Source organism: Ursus arctos, unplaced genomic scaffold, assembly GCF_023065955.2.
Source record: "Ursus arctos isolate Adak ecotype North America unplaced genomic scaffold, UrsArc2.0 scaffold_16, whole genome shotgun sequence".
Lineage (NCBI taxonomy): Eukaryota > Metazoa > Chordata > Mammalia > Carnivora > Ursidae > Ursus > Ursus arctos.
Window position 1 is genome coordinate 49,273,243 of NW_026622830.1, and position 15,246 is coordinate 49,288,488.

At 45.8% G+C, this 15,246-nt stretch overlaps 1 protein-coding gene across 1 annotated transcript in view; it reads right to left on the reverse strand.

The window, feature by feature from the left end:
* LOC125281397 (dual oxidase 1-like) overlaps positions 1 to 13,042 on the reverse strand; it is a 385,354-nt gene extending 372,312 nt beyond the window's left edge. The window contains 1 exon segment of the mRNA XM_057313035.1: positions 12,921 to 13,042. The gene's annotated coding sequence lies outside the window, so the exon portion shown is untranslated.
* Positions 13,043 to 15,246: the final 2,204 nt, after the last annotated feature.

Genomic DNA, 15,246 nt, shown 5'->3' on the forward strand with positions numbered 1-15,246 from the left:
TCATCTCTAAAGTGGGAGCCCCGGACCAGTTGATCCCTAAATTTAGATCAACCTCTAAAATCCTAGACTACCTAAAACAATAAAAATAAAGGAGGCAAACACCCAGTGGAAAAGTTTAGAATTTCCAATGAAATAGTTGAAAGGGCAGACTCAAAGACGAAAATCAAACATCAACTCTTCACCAACCAAATCATCAACCGTCACCCGACAAAAATTAATTCATATGTAGACAACTTGCATTTAAACTAAGTTACTCCTGCTACCTCTTTTATCAAGTCAATTCCTTAGGACACAAATAATGTATTTTTCCCAAAGCAAAAAGCAAAGCTTTTTTTTGCCATGACACAGCCAAGGAGACGCCAAACTTTTTACCTACAGTGGAATCACAATTATCCCCAGCCTGAAATCTTAAGGGTGATATTTTAAACAGCCTAGGGGTTTTCACTTCTAACGTCTACACCATCACTGAATTCCATCATTTCTTAGATCTTTGCCATTCATGACACCTGGCCCTTAATGGAGGTCACAGTCCTGTCAACAGGAAGAGGGAAACTTTCTCAGACATAAACCCATTTCCAAACGCTCCCCTCTAAGCCTCAACTTCTATAGGGCAGCCATATATCACCAAAAACAGCAAATCTCTGCACGGACTGCTATAATCCAGAGTCTGTAATTCCTAAATTACATATAACGCTAATGTCAAACACGAACCAATCCAGTTTAGACTCCAGGACACCACATTCATCTGCCTGGTGCGAACATAAACCACCAGCTGCCCAGTTCCTCCTGCATCTGTTCACGGAAGAGCTAACTGTAACAGGACGAGTTAGGTATTGTCTTACAACTATTAACTATCAACGCACTTCTGAGCGGACAGAAAAACTACACTCCTTTTTGGAACTAACACAGCCAACTAAAAGTGACACTGGTCCATCTCTCATAGCCATGGGACTGTTAAGATATTCCTAATAGTTTATAAACTTTAGCTTCATCTCATGTACAACAGCATGTTGAAACATCCATGCCAACGAGAGTCCCAAACTTTCCTGGCTGGCCTTCTATGTACAAAAACCGGGCCTTGTTTTGTCTCTCGGAGGCCAGGGGAGACATCTGCACTGCTGGCTGGTAGACCTCGGTTGGTACAGTTGGGCTCAGGTGACAGCTTCATGGGCCTGTGTTTTATGTAGCGGTCTGGGATGTATGACACTTACAGTAACAGTCCCGTGATTTGGATGCTTAGCTTTCCCTTACAGCCTCACACCCGGGCAGAGTGTCAGACATCCACAGTCCAATAACAAGGAGTGCCCCCGCCTTGGGCTGGGCTCACTTTTGATAATGGGACGAAAGCCCAAGCATCCTACCCCAGGAAAACAGCTCATGTGCATACACACAATTCTGCGTACCGTTTCTGGGGTTCATGGACCTAGGAGACAGCATTTCCTCCTTAAGCAACAAACAGTCTGATCAGTAAGCACTTAAAAACAAAAAGATCTTCATGGACTTTTCACCAAGGGAGAAATCTGGGAGCCATCCTGGAATTGCTCTGGACACCCCCTCTCTCAGCCCTGGCTCTTCATTTCCCAGGTCAGAGCCTGGAGACTGGCTGAGAAACAGGCTTCAAATCACCCTCTCTCCAGTTCCTCAGTCACGCCCTTAATTAAGGCCTTCTTCACTTGTGTGTACAACGTAATTGTAGAATTAAAAGGACACAGGCTGTTAGATTGGACCATCTGAACTTTGCCCATCACTTTACTAGCTGGGCGACAGACACCGGGCAGCCATTCCCTTAATGACAAAGGCTGGCTCCTCTCCCTTCTGAAGCGCATGACTGCAACAGCTCCTTGACCGACCCTTGTACTAGTTAACCACCCGCTTGCCATAGGAATCTGCTCCCGTCAGAATCAACCACAGGCTGCTCTGATCTTGTCAATAGTATCAACCCTACCTCCTTCTCGACCCAACCCTTTCTGTACTCCTGAACACTAGTAAAAACATCCAGTCTCACAGACCCCAGCCTCTCCCGCCTCTGCACCGCTAGAGCGGGCATGTCCTCCACGAGGCCCTGCCTGCTTCCCACCTTCCACTCTCTTTCTACAGATCCCTGCAGACAGCCAGACCTGCAGAGGTCACGGCATCTGGTCCACAGCCAGTTTCTGTATGGTTCTGGGCTAATCAAGGTTTTTACCCTTTTAAAGGTTGTTTAAAAAAAAAAAAAGGCAGCTATGTGACAGGCCCTATGTGGCCTACAAAGCCTGAAATGTTTACTATCTGACCTTTAACAGAGAAAGTTTGCTGACCTCTGAGCGTGACCGTGACGGGGACATGCCCTCCAGGTCCTCAGAGCACTCTGCTCTGGCACTATCACTGCAGGCATCACACTGCACGCTGACTGCCTCACTCCCCTCCTGTCTGTGCCCCCGGGGGCTGACACTACACCAGGCACAAGACAGGTATTTAATACTGTTGACGCCTCAACAACTGGGTCCACGTATACACAGATTTTTTTTGATACATGCCGCATAGTAAATGTAGTTTCTCATAATTTTCTCAACATCCTCTTTTCTCTAACTTACCTTTTTATAATACAGTATATGATACACATACAAAATATGTGCTAACTGCCGATTCTCAACTATGGGGAAGGGTCCGGCGGCCCGCACTGTTCAGGGGTCAACTGTCCTGGCACTTTACATGTGTACACCATCCCACATAGTAACTGCACGCAGAGCTTCAAAGATCACAGATACTAGAGTTTATATAGACAGTATCAGAAGTCACGTGACTAAAGGCAACGCACCAGGATTTGTACCTCAACCTCCTGTTTCCTAGTTAAGATGGTCTTTCTACTAAAAAGACCTGCTTCTCTACACAAACTATGATACCTAGACATCTTTGATTACTAATACCTGAGACTTTAGCTAAGGGTAAAATTTAATTTTTGACTCGCTATTTAATTTTGATAATTTTCAAATTACTGCTACTTTTTGTAAATTAAAGAAAAAAGAAAGAAACAGACACCCTAAGGAAACACTAGGCAGATATTTCTAAATTAAATATCAGTACTTAGTGGCTTTCTACTCAGTGCACCACAGCCTCCCATGATCCCACCTATACCGGTCTGAGAACCCACACCACCTTAGAGACAGGCTCCATGATACGCCTGTCAAAGAGGCTCAATCCTCTGTCTAGCTGTGCCTGCTCTAGGCAGACTTCGGAAAAAGTCAAGAGTCCGGCCAGCACTGTGTAAGAGAACGCTCCATGACGATGAAAATGTCCCATCTCTGCACTGTCCGAGGTGGTAGCCACTAGCCACACCTGCATACTGAGCACCCAAACTGGGGCTAGTGTCACTGTCAAACAGAACTTTTCATTTTATTTAATTTTAATTTAAATAGCCACACATGGCTAGCAATGACTACAGGAGACACAGATCCAAGTCTAGACTCCAAACACTGCAGTGAAATAAAACACACTTTTCCCTGTATCCTTAACTACAGGCTATGTTATCTGGCCCAATCATTCCCCTGAAAAAGACTAAAAAAGATGGACAGAATACTTTAAAATCTTAAAATCAACCAGAAACTGACAAGACAATAAGGAAAGAACAGGCCAAAATTAAAGTGAAATCAGGAACCCAAAGAGATGAACAAGCACAGAAACCACCTCTGCCCTGCAGTCATTTGCCAATTCTGAAAATTTTCAACTTTCATTTTTACAACCATGCAGGGAAAGAGGAGTAAGAATCAAAAGCTGGGTCCCTTAGGGTGTTTAACCAAAAACACTCCCTCCAGAAGCAGGGCCCTAAAGGCTACAGAGCTCAAGATAAAAGAAACCAGAGGTGAGTCACCTCTCCAGTAAAATCACAGCACTGGGCGGTCCAAAGTACCTCAAGCCTTAAACCTGCTTTAAACTGGTTGAAGCAAAAAAGAAAAAAAAAAAAAAAAAAAGAGCTCTCTGGAAGGAGCTATATCTTCATTCTATGCCTCAATAGACTCCTACAAATAATCAGAACTAAGTTAAGAATCCTACAAATAATATTCTACACCATAAATAAAAATGAATCACAGACCTAAATGTAAACCTGAAACTTTTCTAGAGGGGGATGGAGGGAAATAAAGGAGAAAACCTTTGTGACCTAGGATTAGGCAACAATTTCTTAACTACGACACTGAAAAAGCACAGTCCAGGGGTACCTGGGGGACTCAGTCAGTTAAATGTCTGCCTTGGGCTCAGGTCATGATCTCAGGGTGCTGAGATTGAGTCCCAAAGGCAGCAGGCTCCCTGCTCAGCAGGGAGTCCGCTGCTCCCTCTCCCTCCGCCCCTGCCCCCATCCCGCTCTCTCTCCCTACCTCGAATAAATAAATAAAATCTTTAAAAAAGAGAGAGAGAATGCAAAAACAAACCATAGCATGAGAGAAAAGCACAGCACACATCTGACAAAGACTTGTATTCAGAATATATAAAGAACCCACCAATAAGAAAAAAAAATTTAATAGCCAAAAGATTTGAACACCAAAAGATACACAGGTGGCAAAACCACAAAGAAAAACCATTACACACCTATCGGAATGGCTGAAAAGCTGAAACACTATCCATACCAAATGCTGCCCCAACGATCCAGCGTGACTGGAACTCTCACACAAAGCTGGGAGGAATGTGAAATGGTTCAGCCATTCCAGGACAGAGTTTGACACTTTCTCAAAAAGCCAACATAGGCCTACCACAGGATCCAGCCATTACAGTGCTAGACCCAACCATTTCCAGGAAAAACAAAAGCCGATGGTCACATGAAGACTTGAGCAAAATTATTCAAAGGCTTTATTTGTAATAACTCAAACCAAGAAACGACTCTCCACACACTGATCACGTTCGACGTCATCCCAAGCAACAGCAGGAAGAAATTCCTTGGAACTCAGCAAGGGATTCTAAAACAGATACAGATCTGCAAAGGGTCAAGGATGGCCAAGGTATGCTTAAAAAGGAACCAAGTGGGAAGAGTTCCACAATAAGACCTGTTATAAAACTAAAATAATTGAAGCAACTTAAACTGGGCAGTACCAGTGGAATTCAAGAAAGTCCAAAACAGATGCACATACACACGGACCTTTCATTTCCAAGAAAAGGGGCACTGCAGAGCGCTGGGGGAAAGATGCTCTTTTCAATGAACGGTGTTCGGACAACTAGCATGTCCAAAGGTTAATGAAGCTGGATTCCTTCTTCAGATTATGCACCAAAACCAATTCTGAGAGAATTACAAAGTTAAAGGTTAAAAGCAAAAGTATAAAAGCATTTAGAGAATAAATGAGGAACTAGTTCATGACCTCAGGGCAGGGAAAGACAGAAAAAGCTTACAAAAGACTGACAAATGGCACTAATTAAACTTAAGAACTTCTATTCATAAAAAAAAAACACACACACAAAAACCACTGAGTCAGTGAAACTGCATATGACAAAGTGGGAAGAGACAGCAGCAAAATACATAACCAACAAAGAATGTGTGTTCTGAATATATATAGTCTACAAATCAATTTAAAAATAACCTAATAGAAAAATATGGGCACTTCGAAAAACAGTGCATCTGAACGGCCAGTAAATGTATAAAAAGATGTGCAACCTCAATGTAACCAGGAAAAGGCTATTGAAAACCACAAGGCAGCAACACAGCAGAAACCACCAGAAGGGGCGGGGCGGGGCGACTGACACAAGACCAGAGCAGGGCTGAAGCAGTCATTAGAGAGAAGACTGGGGGCAGCTGGAGCCTCCCAGCACAGCGGGGAGCAACAGGAGACTCTCTCACTGAGAGGTGCTCCAGGCCAGGCGCTCTGATGTACATTTAGTGGGGTCACAGTCTATAACTGACTATAAACTAGAACTTTAACTTCACTTGACCAATGTAAGGAGAAAGAAACTGTTTCAGATCACTTTTTCCCACCAGCTCATTCCTTTTATTTTCTCCATCACAGGGCTACACCACTGACTCAGTCTGATGGGGGCCAGAAGAGGACGTGGAAACATCCTTTGTACTTCGCGTCGACATTATGGTAACCTAAGTCCACCCGTCTGTCCCTAATTCTCTTCTCTACCTTAGTAACAACTTCCACGTACTTCAAGGTCACAAGGCCCCCTCAGCAGGAGCACAGACTATTCTTCAATCATTAAACCAATGACTGAGGGCCAACCCACTATAGGAGGAGGAGGAAGCTGTAAAGGACCCACAGATACGTACAGGATAATACAGAGTCCGTGTCCCTGAGCTCACAATATTCTATTTGCCTTCAGGTGCGTCCAACTCTGCATAAGACATAGCAGAAAGTAAGCATATCACCAATTCCATCTTTGAACACTAACTTTTATCTAGCTCTGATCTTAGGGAAAAAATAAAGGACAAAGGCAAAACAATACATATTAAATTTAAGTATGACTTTAATGCTAGGCATAGAATCAATTCACACAATACTGTTTTAGTAGTCACCCCAAGACTTGGAAATCATCCTGACTCTAGTATAAGCAAGCCAATCTCTCAACACCAAAACAAAACCACCAGGGAACACGTGCCTTGAGCACCCACATACACACACTTTCCTGCTATCTGCCAAAAACCACAAGTCCAGGGGCCATACAAATTGCTATTTCAATGCAAAATCATTTATTTAAAATCCAACCAAGAATTTAATGACCTCAGCATAAAACATTCAAAATCCCTAAACAAAATTAGTTGTGAGGTCTTCCCAAGACTCTAGAAAACCTGAAAAACATACTGAAAAAGAGTCCTGAAGTGAAGGCAATCTCACTAGCAAATCTAAGTGGTCAGAAGCCAAACACATGCCTCTGCCATTTACGACTGATTTTTTGCCTGCTACGACTTGCATTTCTCTTAAAACACTCTCAAGTAGTGGTTGACAGACATTAGCATGCAACAAAAGCTCCTGGACAGCATGTTCAAACAGACTGCGGGCCCCACCCCCCGAGTCTGATTCAGGAGGTCAGAGGTGGGGCACGAGCACAGGCATTTCTAACCCGGCCAAGTGATGGTGATGCAGTTGTACTTTGAGAACCACTGCAAACAACCAGTTTACTGGTTTACTGTGGTGTGCGCACGCAGTGTTTCCCTTCGCAATAAGCAAGACCAAGGGGAACTTGCTGAGGAAGAACAAACTCTTTTTTTTACCCAAATACTGACTTTTCTTGCCTGAGTGAAGGTAAGTGACCTGTTGCTCAAAACGTTTACTCTGAACAACAACGTAAAAGACTCTCTAAGCAGATCATCGGAAGGCCGGTGTGTCATGGAACTGGCATTACAGTGTTAGGAAGATGGATTTTTTTTTTTTTTTTAAGATTTTATTTATTTATTTATTTGACAGAGAGAGACAGCCAGCGAGAGAGGTAACACAAGCAAGGGAAGTGGGAGAGGAAGAAGCAGGCTGCCAGCGGAGCAGGGAGCCCGATGTGGGGCTCGATCCCAGGACCTTGGGATCATGCCCTGAGCCGAAGGCAGATGCTTCACAACTGAGCCACCCAGGCGCCCCTGGGAAGATGCATTCTTAAAAATGGTTTCAGGGCATAATGTAAAACCCTTGTAAAGTACATGAAGAATCCAACTGATTAGTAGAAGATACATTAGAGCTTCTAGACCAGTCATCAAGGATCTTTTATAAATCACAATTTCCTAGGACTTCAGAATATAGAATGAGTCCTAACGAACACATGACCAATTCCTACAAAATTAATTTCTAGAAAAAAACACATTTGAAAACTATAAAAGGACAGAGAAATGCCTTTTTCCCGCAGCTCAAGTTTCATGATATTTATAATCTAAAATAAAGCAGACAAAGATAGAAACAGATAATCCAAGTTCTCCCTGGTATCAAGTCCTACCTGGTTTGTAAGTAAGGTTCTTTACCAAGGCAAACAAAAAACAGTGGACTGCTGACTGACGCAGGAACAGTTCTCCAACAACGAATGAGTCTGGGTTCTTTCATTCAATAAATATTGTGTCAGACACTGGGGATGCCATAGTGTGTAAAACAAAGTTTCTGCCCTCGTGTTGCTTAAATTCTATAAAAAGACACACAATGCACTACAAATATGGAATGTATAAAACCACGTCAGCTCTTTCTTCAGTCCATCAAAGACAAACACATGGTGCTTTGGTCACAAGTAGACCCAACAAGCACCTACCGTTCACAGCACAATCCAAAGCACCAGATGGCAGGACTTTTAAGATAGAAAATGGAGGCAGAAAGGAGATCCTAGGCACAGACAGCCCATAGATACAACTTTTTAGGTTCTTCTGAGCCTTGGTTTTGGTCCACTGGCCCTAAATAAAGGAGGACAGAGTACGTCAAGTCTTAAAAGCACGATGGAAAATTCTAAATCGGCGAGAACGAGCACATTCACTTCAGAAACATTTATAGAGCAGCAATGTGTTAGAGATTATAAATTCTAGGATTTACTACAAGGGGATGAAACCTGCATGAGAAATTTACAATTTACTTTTCCCTCACATTACACCTTGCTTCCCACAAAACTATATTCATAAACACTGACACCCCCCCCCAAAAAAAAGTCACCAATGAAAACACTCTGTAACAATGTAGAGGTTACTAAAGCACAACCTTGAACAAATAAGCGTCAATCACTGCACTATGCATTATATATTTGTATTTAACTGATTTTAAATTAACTTAAAATAAATAATTTTGGTATGTTCATTAAAATGTTTACCTACACCATGTTGGCCAGATCACAGCTTCATGATATGAAAGCGTCAGATTCAAACAGAAAATATAATTATTTCAACTCTCCCAGACACGGTACTTACACCTGCATGCTACTCACTCCCCCTTCGGAAGGCTGGGTTCAGATCTGTGAGACTACTGCTTCTCTAGTCCTGTCTGGTCCTAGAAGCTGCACAGAGAGTTCAGCAGGCCCAGCCAACAAGGACCTACCCCTTGTGGGCCAAGAAGCCCACGGCAAGCTCCTCGAACTCCAAACTTCCAGTGTCTCCTCTGCAAAAATGAGGATAGCAATACCACAATCAATGCTTCTCAGGAGGAATAAAGGAGAAAAAGCATGAAAGCAATCACCTCAGGTCTGGCACGTGTCATCTCCCAGATTTAATTCATCGGTAAAAAGGTAGTGACACCTACCAACAACACACAATACCCCACACGTAGCAGTAACATTACATCTCCTCCCCTATCAGTGGATAACATTCACATGTATGACTTTGGTCATTTTTCTTGTTCTGAAAAATGAGTTTACAGTAAATGCCAACGTATATCAATAAGATCTAGGCAGAATTCGTTTCATTCAATACAAAGCTTGCAAGGAAAGACCTTCATGTCCTGACAAATAAGTAAACTCTGTGATGATGCTACTTGTTCCCTTCTCGGAGGCTTTCAACTGCTAAAAAGTGGCAATAGTGCCACCCAGGCAAAAACATCTATTTCATACTTTCCTCTAAAAACCATTTCATTAGTATTTATGCAAATAAGACCATAATTAACGGCATTTGCTAAAAATCTCACCTATCCTGAAAGTTGAATTACATATGCCTATCCGAATTTTATTTCCATGATAGAGCCTAGCAAAAAAAAAACAATACAACTGTTACAGACAGGAAGAGAGGGGGTTCTTCTGGTACTTTATAATCAGAAACACATTTATGTAGTTCTGAATGGTAAGATTTGGCACCATTCCTAGAAATTAATGCCACAAAGTGGTAGACAGCAATTTCATTTCTCCTACACTAGGTTGCCTTTTGGTAGTCATGAAATGGAAGAGAAAAAAAAAAAAACCTTGCACAAATATTAGCAGAGAGAAAAAGCCATCAACGGTTCAAATAATCCACTACGAAACATGGTTTTCAGAAGAGACATAAAAAAAACAACTACTTAAGGCAGCTGGCTGAGGCACTGAAACACAGGTACACCCAAACAGGAGCTGGAACCGCGCTCATCCTTTTCCACCGAGGATCCTTCTAAGGACAGAGATGCGACTTCAGATTTGAATGCTTACTGCACTCACAAACTTCCTGGAATTTATTACTATTCACTCAAATAAGGTCATTTACTTTGCCCAAGTTTTCAGAATTTGCATTTTAAATAATTTCTATAGGCATCAGTAAAAATTCCCAAAGACCCCCACAGCAATATTTTGCTAATTATTTAAGGGATTTTAGTAAGGACATATAGTAATGAAATAAGTTCTTAAGCTCGAGCTTTAAGACAAAATAAACTACTACAGAAACTAAACTTTACTGGTTTACAAGCCAAAAAAACCCCCTCATTTCACAAATGATAGAACTTTTAATTATACTGAAATTTAAAACAAGATTTTAGCTGAAAACTGTCTAAACTGAAAATGTTTACTTTCAAAAGTTAAAGACTTACATATTAAGACTTTGACTCTCATCTTTCCTGTGTTACCCTTGAGACAAGTATTTTCTCAAAATTAAGACACTTAAAAATACAGGAAAAAAGGTTTCCATAAAATCTTTAGAGATAGAGAAGTAGCAACTCAAACCTAACATCCAAAAAAGAAGAGTCATGTTCAAAATGACTCTTTACTACACGATAGAACATACACAGGACACAGAAGACACTATAATTTTTCCTGCGGGAACTAATCAGCATTTTTTTAAGGGGATAGCTTCAACAATACAATTGTTATTTAGACAATTTCTCAAACTTCCCAGCGAGAAAAGTTATGTGACTTGCTGAAGAACCCAATTTTAAGAATTGGGATGTCAAGTTCTCTAATTTCCAACAATGGGCATGGAGTGCTAGAGAAACGATGTTAGTGAGAAATGTTCTAATGATCCTCACTGCGGCTCCTAACTTCTGGTTTCACCGGACACTTCCACCCCATCGCACTCATGGAGCTTCACTCCTAATCACGACTCACCTTCAGCGGACCGCCGGCCTGAAAAGAGGCTGAAGTCCTCTCTCCTGTAGGGCTCTGCCCCAGGACTCTTGGCCCCAAACCTTAAACACTAAGTTTTGGATTCAATGTCTTTATTTATCCAAGGACTTGCTTCTTGATGCATCATCACCTCTGAACAATGCGTAGGTCCTTTTATTCAGTGTATATACTCAAGTCTTAGGTTGATTGTGGGATCCTTTAAAAGACAGCAATGGGTTTTAAACCATCTTTCCCCAGTTTTCATTATTAAATCGGAGTATATGATAATCACCGGAAAGATATTACTTAAAGAATGTATAACATGGGATCTTGCTGCTTCGACAACATTTAGCACACAAACGTATTCAAGACACGAGGGGTAGGCTCATTCAGTGTTTCACCTCCAAGGACAGCCACAAAGAGAAAACAACGTACTCATAAAGACACCAGAACGCAAACTTTCTTCAAAAGTTTCATGTGTTTAAATATAGCAGGATGTTAAAAATTATCTCCAAAGCACAATGGCATGAAAAAATTACCTACATTGGATCTCAACAAAAATAAGGTGAATGCTAATTTGCAATGTATCTTTCCATCACTTCATCCACCTTTCAGGTTTTCAGAGATGAGACAACTGACCAGAGTTCACACATTTCCAAGAGAAGACTGTTTCCATTATCCGTTTTACAAATAAAATATTAAGGGTGAGGCTCTGGTATTTCATTTCAAATAGTAATGGCCTATTTTTCCAACCACGAAAATGTTGACATTCTATCTAAGAATCCCAGCGTTGGTCGTCTTAAGTATAGATCCCCAAATCCTTACACCGCCTTCAGCTTGAACGTATTTCAACCAGTTCCCACAATTACTACATTACTATTATCTTAGTCTCACTGCCAAAAACCCAGCTGCAGGCTAACTATGCAAGAATGAGACACTGTTGAAATGACTAAAAAACAATTTTTTTACCCTTACTGCATTAAGCTAAATCCTGCAATTAAATAAAACCAAGTAACACACACACACACACACACACACACACACCCCTCCTCCTCCTCCTGAGAAAAGAAAGGAAAGGAGAGAAAAAGAAACAACAAGTCCTTCTTCCACCTAAGCCAGAAGCAGAGCTGGGGGCTGGGTTGGGAAGAGGTCAACTTGGAGGCACAATGAATCAACGAGGTCTCCAGGGCTTTCGCCTCAAAAACCACAGGGCCACAGCAAGTTGAGCGCCAGCTGCGGGGAAGGAGCTGGCCCGGATCCGGGTTCGAGGCTCGCCCTTCCCTGCCGGAGGGCCAGTGAGTCCCCATATCGGGTCAGGGCTCTTCTCCCCCCTCCAGGTCCCCAAGGATTTCCCTCTTCCTCCTCCTTCCTCTCTCCCCCCTTTTGTCTTTGAGGCAATTGGCCAGCTCCCAAGGAGGCCGGCTGGCCTCCCCAAGCCCCCGGCCTCCCTGTGCGCTCCGGCCTCGAGCCCCTCTGTCTCTCCTAGACCCCCGAATCCACCAACCTCCCCATCTTTCACGAACACCCCCAGGCCTTCTCACGTCCCCCAAACCTCCCCGTTTACCCGAGCCCCCGGCCTCCCCTCGTCCCCTGGCCTGCCAGAGCCCGCCGACCTCCCCACAAGTCCGTCCTCCACCCACAGCCTTTCTCCCAGAACCCGCCCCCTCGTCCCCCTTCCCTGGCCTCTCGTGTCCCCACGCCGGCCTCCCCACATCCCCGTCTCCCAGAAACCCCCAGTCCTTCCCACATCTCCCGACCTGCCAGCGCCCCGATCCTCCCCAAAGTGCCGTCCTCCCCGGGCCCCTCCCTCGTCCTCCCCACTTCTCCGGCCTCCCCACATCCTCGGCCTCCCAAGCGGCGCGCGGGAGGCGTCCGTCTCCGCCGCATCCGCCGCGCGGACCGGCTGGTTAGCCCCGCTCGGCCCTCCGCCCACAGGCCGCGGCCCTGCCAACCCCCAGCACCAGGAGCCGGCCCACCCGCCCGCTTCCCGGCCCCCGCCCCCTCCCCGCACTCACATGGACCACGCGGGGCGCCGGGAGGCGAGGGCAGACCACTGCGAGGCGGCGCCGCGAACCGACGGGCGGCGCTCCCTCCAACGCCTCACGCCGCGGGCGCACAGCGGTCCCGGCGGCGGCGGCGGCGGCGGCGGCAGCGGCAGCACCAGCAGCAGCAGCAGCAGCAGCAGCAGCAGCAGCAGCGGCGGGCTCGCGCCCTCTGGATATGCTGCGTAGGCGACGGCCGCGCATGCGCGGCGACCGGCTGAGGAGCGCTTCACCGCCCCGGCGCGCGCCCGGCCGCGTCCCCGCGCCGAGCTTCGGCCCCCCCCCCCCCCCCCCGGAGGACCGGGCATGCGCCTGGCGGCCGCGCATGCCCTGCACAACACGGGGCTCCGGTCCCGAGACCGCGCCGGACAGTCGCGCGGGGCATTCAGGACGGCAATGGACTGAGCGCGCCTGTGGTGGCCGGGTCTGGGGAAGCTTCGGCGGAGGCCGGGAGTCCCGGAGGTCCCACTGGCGGCACTCTGGGCCGGCGGGGCTGGACCGACCTCGGGGAAGCCCTCCCACCCGCTGCCCTGCCCCCCACAGCCCGGACGCGGGCCCTTTGCAGGGCCGCCCTAGCCCGCCGCCCTGCAGCCCAGCCCCAGGGCCGGAACCCGCAGGGTCGCGCCCCGCAGTGGGCCCGGGCCTGGCCCGAGTCCTCGCGCGTGTCTTCGCCAGGCTTCCTGCCCACCCAGAGGAGTTAGGTGTCCCGGGCCCTTCTGCACACAGGAGAGTGAGGCTCAGGGATGTGTTCCGTGGCATCACAGCTAATGCTGGGCTGTACTTAGATTGAATCCTGGAAGACGGCCTGAAAGAGGCTGTGGGAGGTGGCTGGAGGTAGACAGATGTGGGGCCTGCGTGCTGGTCCCTGGGCTGCAGAAAGAAGAGGAGGACCCCGGGGATCTGGGAGTCACCAGGCCTAGGGCAGCTGAGCAGACCCAGGACACCAAGTGGAAGGGGCAAAAATGCACTTGTCCAGGGGCTTCTTCAGGCATCCTTAGGAGCCTGGCGTTTGTTCTTTAGGCCGCAGGCAGCCTGGGGAGGGTTTCAAGCAGGAAGTAATATCTGATTTGTGTTCTTAAAAAAAAAAAAAGAAAAAGAAAACCTTGTGATAGGAAATGAAACCAGAGGCAGGGCTACTTTCATCTTTATGGCGTCACTTTGATCCTCACCACAAACCAGGAGGGTCCTGGGATGGATCCATGCATTGGTCTCCCTACTCAGAGGGGAGTCTGCTTCTCCCTCTCCCTCTGCCCCTCCCCCTGCTCTCTCTCTCAAATGAATAAATAAAATCTTTAAAAGAACAAAGGTAATGAATATCCCAAACTCATCATTTCCTGATGGCTTTACTACATACTGCCATCATCTATGCTCTCGTCTGTTGTATCTTTACAGCAGAAATCCACGGAAATGACGTGACGAGCCGCTGACGTCTCTTCCTGACTGTTCAGTAAGGGCAGGCTGGGAGCTTGAAATCAGCCACGGTGGGAATATGCACCCCATGGAGACTGGCACACGCCACAAATCAGCACCCCCCCCCCCCCCCGCGGGAGCCTGTTATATTTACCAGCATTGCACGGTCTATGTGCTGCATGGTGAGATGACATACAGTCTGGAAACAATGAGACAGGGACATTTAAAACAAAGCTTCATTTTAGTCCAACGAAATGAAATGCGTTCTGAGCACCTGCGAATTCCATGCCCACCTCTCGCTTCCTCCGCCGTTGACTCTTCGTGATGACAGCTGTGATTTGTGAGCACCTGGTAGATGCCAGGCGTATAAAGTTGTATTCTCTTATTATCACTTTCCGGTTCAGTGTGAATATTGTCCCATTTCATGAATGAGAAAAAGGAGGCACAGAAGGGTTAAGACACTGCCCAGGATCAAACCTTTTGCTCCCTGCCTCAGGGCCTCTTGTCTGGCTCCGTGTGTACCGTCCCCCTTTCTTGCCCGAAGCAACCCAGAATCCGCGACTATGTCATTGGACATGTCGTCACTTTAAGTTCCAATTGATCTTCATATCCACTTGTTCTGCGTTTTCTGAAATGTCATTTATTCTTTGGCTTGAGCGATTTTCCTTTCCATCTTCTCCACTCTCTGCGATTGCATTTAATGGCGACGTTGATAAAGCCCTTTTCTTTAGGGTGATCTTGCCAAAGCGAGGGGTACTTTATAACCTTCAGCAGATAATTAATGCGTGTGACAACCCACAGACATTGCACACACTTCAGCAGGAGGATTGGGAGGAGTTCACAAGCACCTGAGCTGGAAATAAATTACAGGGGAAAGGCCTGCACCCCC